This window comes from Fundulus heteroclitus, unplaced genomic scaffold (assembly GCF_011125445.2).
Source record: "Fundulus heteroclitus isolate FHET01 unplaced genomic scaffold, MU-UCD_Fhet_4.1 scaffold_659, whole genome shotgun sequence".
In the NCBI taxonomy this organism is placed as follows: Eukaryota; Metazoa; Chordata; class Actinopteri; order Cyprinodontiformes; family Fundulidae; genus Fundulus; species Fundulus heteroclitus.
In genome coordinates, this window is record NW_023397098.1 from 2,066 (window position 1) to 10,656 (window position 8,591).

Sequence of the window (8,591 nt, forward strand, 5' to 3'; positions counted from 1 at the left end):
AATTTAAAGAAGATATAGATATTTTATGTATTCAGGAAACTTGGCTTAAACCAAATCTTGATTTTGTTATAAAAGGATATGAAAGCATTAGCAGAGACAGAGAGGGTGGATCTGGAGGAGGGTGTATAACATTCGTAAAACAGGGAATTCAATTTAGACTACTGGCTAAAGGAAGAGAGTTAGAATACATAGTTACAGAAATTTGGACAGTAAATGGGTCATTTAAAATAATCAACTTCTATAATCCATGTAAAAGACTTTCAATAGATTTAATGGAGGAACTTGGGGTGTATTTAGAGGGTAAGGTTATATGGTGTGGGGACTTTAATGGGCATAGTACACTATGGGGTCATCATAATGATCAAAATGGGGATATAATAGAAGAAATAATGGATGTTAAAAATTTGGTTTGTCTAAATGATGGAAGTGGAACAAGAATTAATGTTAGAGATAACACAGAGTCAGCAATTGATTTAACATTAGTTTCAAATTCTATAGCAGGTGTTTGTTTATGGCAAGTAATTAATAAAACAACTATAGGAAGTGATCATTATCCTATTGTGATTGAAATAAAGTTAAATATAGAAAGGTATTGTATAAAAGGGGTAAAGAAATGGTGTTTTAAGTCAGCAGATTGGGAAACATTTAGGAACAGTAGTGAAATGAAAATGTTTAAAAGTGGATATGAACAGTAGTATTGATGAAATCAATTTTTCTATATGTAAAGCTATTTTAGAAGCTGCTAATCAGGCTATAAGGAAGAAAGGTGGGGGAAGGGAAAGAAGGTTGGTGCCCTGGTGGACATCAGAATGTAAGGAGATTATCAGGAAACGAAATAAAGCTTTCAAATTATTAAAAAGAAATCACAATTTTCAGAATCTGAATAACTACAAGAAATTGCAAGCAAATGTAAGAAGAATTATTAAAAATGCAAAAAGAGAGTATTGGAGGAGTTTCTGTAATTCAGTAGGAAGGGAGACAGATATTTCTAAGGTGTGGGCAACAATTAAAAGGATGAATGGGATTAAAAGAGTGAGTGGATATCCAATATTAGATGATGGAGAAATAACAGCAGTTACTGACAGAGAAAAGGCAAAAATGTTAGTAAATACTTTTGTTAAAATTCATAGCTCTGTAAATATTAGTGAAGAAGGAAAAAAAAGGAAGAGAAAAGACTATTTTAGAAAACAAGTATTTATTACAGCAAATAGAAGATAAAAACGAACCGTTGAACATGTCTTTTACAATAACAGAACTGAATAGGGCTTTTAAAAAATATAAATTATCAGCTCCAGGAAAAGATAACATTTATTATATTATGATTAGTAATTTAAGTGAAAATTCTAAAAATATTTTATTAGAAATGTATAATAGGGTGTGGGAAGATGGGGAATTGCCAAAGAGTTGGAAGGAAGCTGTAATTATTCCAATTAGAAAACCAGGGAAAAATGAGACAAAACCAGGAAATTATCGGCCGATAGCTTTAACATCTAACTTATGTAAAATAATGGAGAGAATGATAAATGAAAGATTAATATATTATATGGAGAGCAAGCAACTTATATCATCTTATCAGAGTGGTTTCAGGAGAGGTAGAAGTACAATGGATCCAGTTTTATGCTTAGAGCATGAAATCAGAAAGGCACAGGTGAATAAAGAGAGTGTCGTGGCAGTATTTTTTGATATTGAGAGAGCATATGATATGATGTGGAGGGAAGGGTTATTAATTAAAATTAGAAGAATGGGGATAAATGGTCATATGTTTGGATGGATTAAAAATTTTCTAGAAGAAAGACAAATACAAGTGAGGATAGGGAAGGATTATTCTGAGAGTTTGAAAATAGAAAATGGGACACCACAGGGAAGTATAGTAAGTCCGTTATTATTTTCAGTGATAGTTAATGATATGTTTAAAGAAATAGAGGGTGGAATGGGATTCTCATTATTTGCAGATGATGGAGCAATGTGGAAAAGAGGAAGAAACTTGGAATTTATTGTAAAGAAACTTCAGGGAGCAATTGCAGTTGTAGAAAAATGGTCATATAAATGGGGATTCAAATTTTCTGTAGAGAAAACTAAAATAATGTTTTTTACAAGAAAAAGAGTTGATGGAAAAGCTAACTTAAAATTATATGGTCAGGATTTGGAAAGAGTTAAACAATTTAAATTTCTTGGGATGTGGTTTGATGAAAGAATGACATGGGGGGTGCACATTAAAAAAATAATCGATAAATGTAGAAAGGTGCTAAATATAATGAGGTGTTTAGTTGGAACAGAGTGGGGAGCTGATAGAAAATCATTAAAAGCAATTTATACTGGGTTAATCAGGTCAGTACTTGACTATGGATGTATAGTCTATAACTCAGCAGCAGATATAAATCTACATAAGTTAAATATTATTCAACATCAGGCTTTAAGAATATGTACTGGAGCTTTTAAAACATCGTCAACAGCAGCATTACAGGTTGAAATGGGAGAAATGCCTCTTAAAGTTAGAAGGGATCAATTATCATTAAACTACTGGTCAAATTTACAGGGGCAAAGGAAGGATCATCCAACACTAGAGGTGCTTAAACCTGGATGGGAAAAAGAAAAGAAACAATTAAAGAGCTTTGGATGGGTAATAAAAAATAAAGTCAATGAAATGAATTTAAATCAGTTAGATATATGTCAGACAGTTCCGTTAACAACAATACCACCTTGGATACTTCCTGATGCTAAAGTTGATCTTGCATTATTAGAAAAGAAGGAAAAAGAAAAATATCATATTATGAATAAATATATAGTATTAGAACACTTAAATAAATATTATAATTATATACAAATATATACAGATGCATCAAAAAATACATCTAATAGGGTAGGGATAGCATTTATAATACCACAGTTTCATATTAAGATAGGAAAAAGGATTAGTGATGGAGTTTCAGTGTATACAGGAGAAATGCTAGCTTTGCTTTTAGCAGTTCAATGGGTGGAAGAGGTAAGACCATTAAAATCTATCATTTGCTCAGATTCTAGTTCATCATTAATCAGTTTGCAAAATAATCAGTCAGACAGTAGACCTGATATATTAATTGAAATACAACAAACGCTTTACAGAATAAATATGATGGGGTTAGTAGTAAATTTTGTTTGGGTTCCGGCACATAACGAGATTAAAGGAAATGAAATGGCAGACAGAATGGCTAAGGAGAGTACAAATAAGGTAAGGGTAGATATTAATGTTAGTTTTGGTATAACAGAAATAAAGGGTATAATTAAACAAAAAGCCAAAGATAGGTGGCAAAAGTTATGGGATGAAGAAAAGAAAGGAAGGTGGCTTTATAAAATACAAAAGAGAATTGGACAAATGAGAATAACAGAAAGGAACAGGAGAGAAGAGATAATTATTTCACGACTTAGAATGGGACACACTGGATTGAATAGATCATTATTTTTGATAGGTAAACATCAGACAGGGAAATGTGACTGTGGGGAAGATGAGACTGTGGAACATGTCATTTTGAATTGTAATAAATATTGGATTCAGAGAAACAGGTTGACAAGTAAACTTAGTAACATGAAAATTAAACTTGATATTGTTGATTTATTGCGAAAGGAATCAGGAAGCAGAGGATACCAGGTCATATTTGAGTTTTTGAAACAGAGTAGGTTGTATAATAGGATATAGTTTTTTTTTTTTTTTTTTTTTTTTTTTTTTTTGTCATGCGGTCCACACTCCATACCAGTTGGTGGCGGTAATGCTCACCTAAACGTTATTTGCCAACCGCCAATAAAAAAATCAAGAAGAAGAAGAAGAAGAAACCACCGAAGCGACCGTATTTTTTAAATTTTGACAAAAGACCGACTGAAGACCAACGATGCCAGAAAAGTGGCTGGGCTACGAAGTTACATTAAAAACTCCAAGGTGATAAAGAGGAGAGCAGAAAGGTAAGCTAAGGGATGTTTACATCAGCCAACTTTGACTCTTAACTCCTTAGTTTGCATCCATATTGATGAAACATATACTCTCACGTGAAGACAGCCATCTTTTAGCTTTGTTCTCTCTGTAAATTATTATCTGGATATTTTTACAACCCTGCAAATAGGTATGGAATTCCGTTTATAAAGTTAGATAATGAAAGATTTACAGCTAAATATATTTAGCCTGTCATAGGAGATAAAAGGCAGGGCTCATTTTTCATTTTTGTTATAGGGCTTGGTCGTCATGACGTATTACTTTGTGTGGCCGCCATATTGAAAGCCTCCGCGGCTCCGCCCCCGCTACTCAGACTACTGCCTATGACTACCGCGTACTGTACTCCCTCTCTCAGCCGTGTTTTAATTTGATTAATTTTACCGTAACTTCATTTCAACCATGGTAAACCGTTGCTGTGTTGTGGGCTGTAACAGCGCAACACATGATCGCCATGGGAAAAACATAGAAAATGGGTTAACTTTCCACCGCTTTCCTGCCTGGAGGCGCAACCACGGGAGAGACAGCAAGCGCAATGGAGTTGTCGGCTCGCTTGGATCGCGGCTTTAAGACTACCGATCATAACTTTCCACAGTATCCCGATGTCAATGAGAGTGTGTTCCCTGCATTTTCATTCTGGTAAGTTAAAGATGCACGGTTTTATTTTATAGCCTACATTGTTTCTTTCCTTCAGCCGCGACACCACATACATGCACATAAATACTAAAACGGCAGCGGGAAAAGGCTCAAATACGTGAGAAACCCGGAGGGTTTAGGGAGGGCTGGCAGTTAACGTTACTAACTAAACCTTTGAAACACATAGCAGCTCGTTAAAAGTACATTACATGCGTGAGTGGTTGTTAGCACTAACGGATAGCAGGTGCCAGAGCCCGTCTCAGCACAGCTTACCTTTGTACGAGTTACTGTGTTCCCACTGTTTACTGGCTTTATGATCTGCCGCTCCTGAACCCATCCATTCATGAACTGCACATGAGACTCCAAGGACTTGTAGCTTTGGAACTGTTCTGAAGTATAGGCGCTCACATCGCAAACAAGGTAGCCGAAGACATCCGATATGCAAAACAGTGACAACAAGTGGTCGTCGGCGCTCCATAATAATGCTGATTTTGTCAACATACCGGTCCCTGATTTCTCTATTTAATGTGTCCCGGTAAATTTCAGATCCTTTTCGGGATTTTAACATATTTTTTATATCTATTCTTTCTCAACTCTACTTCTACGTCTCTTCGTTCAACAACGTTATGTCAGAGGTATTTTAACGTTGCGTTGCTGTCAATATGGCCGCCACGTCCCACAATGCAACGCGGATCCCGAGCCCTATTCATAAATCTTTAAATTAGTCACAGTTGCAAATTAAATATTTAAATAACAAGCTTAATATTTAGCTCCAAAGTAAACGTTTAGTTTATAAACTAAACGTTTACTTTGGAGTTAAATATTTAGTTTGAAAACTAAATGCTTGGATTGCAGTGTAATACTTAGTTTACAAACTAAACATTTAGCTGTGTAATTAAATATTGAATTTGGTACTGTGACATTTACACATGTTTAACATGGTGGAAATCTGACTTTAAAAATGAAAACCCGTTTTTTTCCCATTATGACAGTAAAGAACCCAAAATATTGCTGTTATATCTTGACTGTGTAACCTTACAAATGGTATCCCAGATACTAACTCGGGGGGGTTTATAAAAACTGATAGGAATGTGTGATATGAATATTTGAATGAGTAATGATACAGGTGTTGTTCTATTAGCTTGGTGTTAACATAGTTTTAAGTAGTATTGACATGTTTAATGCTGTCTGCTAAACTGATTGTGGTCTTGTGTTTGACAGATGACAGCCACTGTGATGCAGAGGCTGACCGGACCGCTCCACAATCAATCACCTATGAATAAAAATGCTGTTACTACAGGCACTGATGATCACATCTATGAGAAAAGAAGTAGAAGGATGTATGTGGCTGGCTTCCAGGAGTATCTTGGTTCTGGCGATGAAGTAACGGCAGACAGAGGCTTTACCATCAGAGATCTGCTTGAGAGGCGATTTAACCTTGTTCTACCAGCATTCACTCATAAAAGGAGGACGGTTGTCTGATGAGGATGTAACTGCCACAAGGATTGCAGATGTCCACATACATGTGGAAAGAGTTATCAGGAGGCTCAAAGTTTTCACAATAATCTCCCAGACTGTAACCATCAGCTTCAATATAAAATGGACAAAATCTTTCGAATCTGTGCAGCTCCTGTGAACACGCAGGGGGAATCATCCACAAGGATGTTGATTGAGCGGAGAAGTTTACATGTCAAAAAGATCCTGATTAGTTATATTCTACTGCAAATCAGTGGAATTAAAATACACTAGAATGTGTTTTGGATCTGTGCTTTTAAATATTTCTTTGTTTAGCACCTTCAGGTTTTACATTTTGGAATAAATTTTTCATTTTTAATAACTTAAGTATTGTATATCCTTATTTTCAGACTATTCAGATGTTTACATATACAAAAATTGTGTCCAACTAAAATGTGTACAATTAAATTTCACTATCAATTTGACTTGGTAATTTAATTTGCATTTATTAATACATTGATTAAGTGGATGTTGTCCTAAGCACATGTAACAACCTAAAGTGTATCTTATGTACATAAACTGGCAAGAAGATACAATATTTCATTTATTAAATTTATTAATTTATGCCATTCCTTTACATTAAATGTAATTAAATTTCACTTTTAAAATGGTAATACGTTAAGTTTAAACATTTCACTTATTTCATTTCACTTATAGCATATTTGTAGATTCGTTGTTGTTTTTTGTTTGTTGTTTAATTCTTTGTGGTGCAGGAAACATCCATCATTCAGCCTTTTGGGGATGGCGCTTATCTGTTCAGGACAATCCAGTCAGACCATGGCAAACTGCACCTTTTAACAAAATTAAAGTAATTATTTATAGTACAGTTTATGGTGTCATATTTATATAAAATTATGAAATTAACAAATATCAGGAAGGTAAGTAGAAAATATGGATAGTATGTATATATATATATATATATATATATATATATATATATATATATATATATATATATATATATATATATATATATATATAGTGATAACTATAAACTATCCATATTTTTCTACTTACTTTCCTAATATACATCCAAATTGCCATTAAAGATTGGACTGTTATGGATTAGAAAGGTGTGTTTACCTTTACAGACAGGAAGAGGTGGTGTGCCGACAGAATATTACCCAAATTTGAATGACCTTAAGCAGCATCAATGAACCAGAAATCAGGCTTTCACTTATCTGAAAAAGATGCACAATCTGTTGATTAGAAAATAAAAACGTTATACATACACCAAATTTTATTTCACAAATGCTTTAAAGCCAATGATTTCATTAGCTCTTTAACCCTGATACCCTAACATATAAACTACAAATAAAGTTACAGCTTCATTCTAAAGCTAACTTACATTTTAACGTGACAAGCTTGCATCAAGAGCTTTAAAACCACACATCAGATTGGTACAATCTCAAACTTCAAGCCAGCCGTTTGAACGATTTAATATCCAATTATAACATCAGTTCAACCCCGAACATTTAGCACTGCTTTCTTTGTAACATTAACTGACCGGAAATCTAATCATAACGAGGCAACAGCTGATTTGACTCGGACCATTCATTAGCCAACCTGCAGATCTGAAGGACTTCCCCTGGAGTCGCAGCACCAGAGCACTCCGGTATCTCTGTGATGTAGTCAGGATCCAGCAGAGTGAACGTCGGACTTGCTTTGGCTTGAATGGGCATCAGCCTCCATGAATACCAGTTTATCCATGTTGCTATTTATAAACTCTGTGCCAACTTTTCCACTGTGGAGGTTCGGCTCGGTACATTGGCATTGCAGAGCCGTCCGCACCAAGTGCCGACACAAAATGGTTAAACATTTCCTTGTTCGTTATATGAGGCCACTTCTTCATGTCTTCCTATCAGTCATGAATAGTTTGAGGCTGTGGCACTGACCTGTCACTTCGATTGCTCTGCAATTTTTGACAATGTTGCGACAGTTAATAATTTCAGTCAAGCTAATGTTATTTTACCTAGGGAAGCGCTAAAACGGTTACCTGACTCCGCCAGATAGATTTGCTCCGCATATCCATCTGGAAACCTTCCGTTGAAGTAATTTTGGGAAGGGGCGAAAATACTAGTTAGCTGATTGGCCTATGTTGGTGATAGACGGGAATGAACCAATCAGATTCGTCGTCGCTCTGGTACGAGCGACGACGAAAACACAACCACAAGCCAAGCTACTCTTGCTGCTGCAGGTAAAGGCTCGTTAGCTCAGCAAAGAAATACTCTGTAATTCCGATAAAACTTGCTCGATAGCCACGCTAACGCTAGTTTCGTCGGCTGAAGCCGCCATGTTCTTTAGACTGAACTGTCGCTCCTCATTGCGTCACACCTCAACCTGCCTCAAAGCCAACGCTGATTGGACGTTCGTTTGGTGAACGGCTCCAAATTTTCTTTAACGGAGGGTAGCCCACTGAGCTATATAATACACTGGAGTGCTGATTTTGCTGAAAAACTGAAGTCACTGGCCGCCATCTTGC

The 8,591-nt window shown here is 35.5% G+C and overlaps 2 long non-coding RNA genes across 3 annotated transcripts; one reads left to right on the top strand and one right to left on the bottom strand.

Annotated features, from left to right (window-relative positions):
* Nucleotides 1–3,806: 3,806 nt before the first annotated feature.
* Nucleotides 3,807–6,529, top strand: LOC118561532. The gene is made up of 2 exons (XR_004930112.1): nt 3,807–3,933; nt 5,816–6,529. It is a non-coding gene; the product is annotated as an uncharacterized LOC118561532 (long non-coding RNA).
* Nucleotides 6,530–6,666: 137 nt separating this feature from the next.
* LOC118561531 lies at nt 6,667–8,093 on the bottom strand. 2 transcript variants are annotated; one of them, XR_004930110.1, is made up of 3 exons: nt 7,676–8,093; nt 7,193–7,308; nt 6,667–6,900 (listed from the first exon to the last, which is right to left on the bottom strand). It is a non-coding gene; the product is annotated as an uncharacterized LOC118561531 (long non-coding RNA). The 2 variants fall into 2 exon arrangements; XR_004930111.1 differs by having other exon boundaries at nt 6,671–6,900; nt 7,193–7,290.
* Nucleotides 8,094–8,591: the final 498 nt, after the last annotated feature.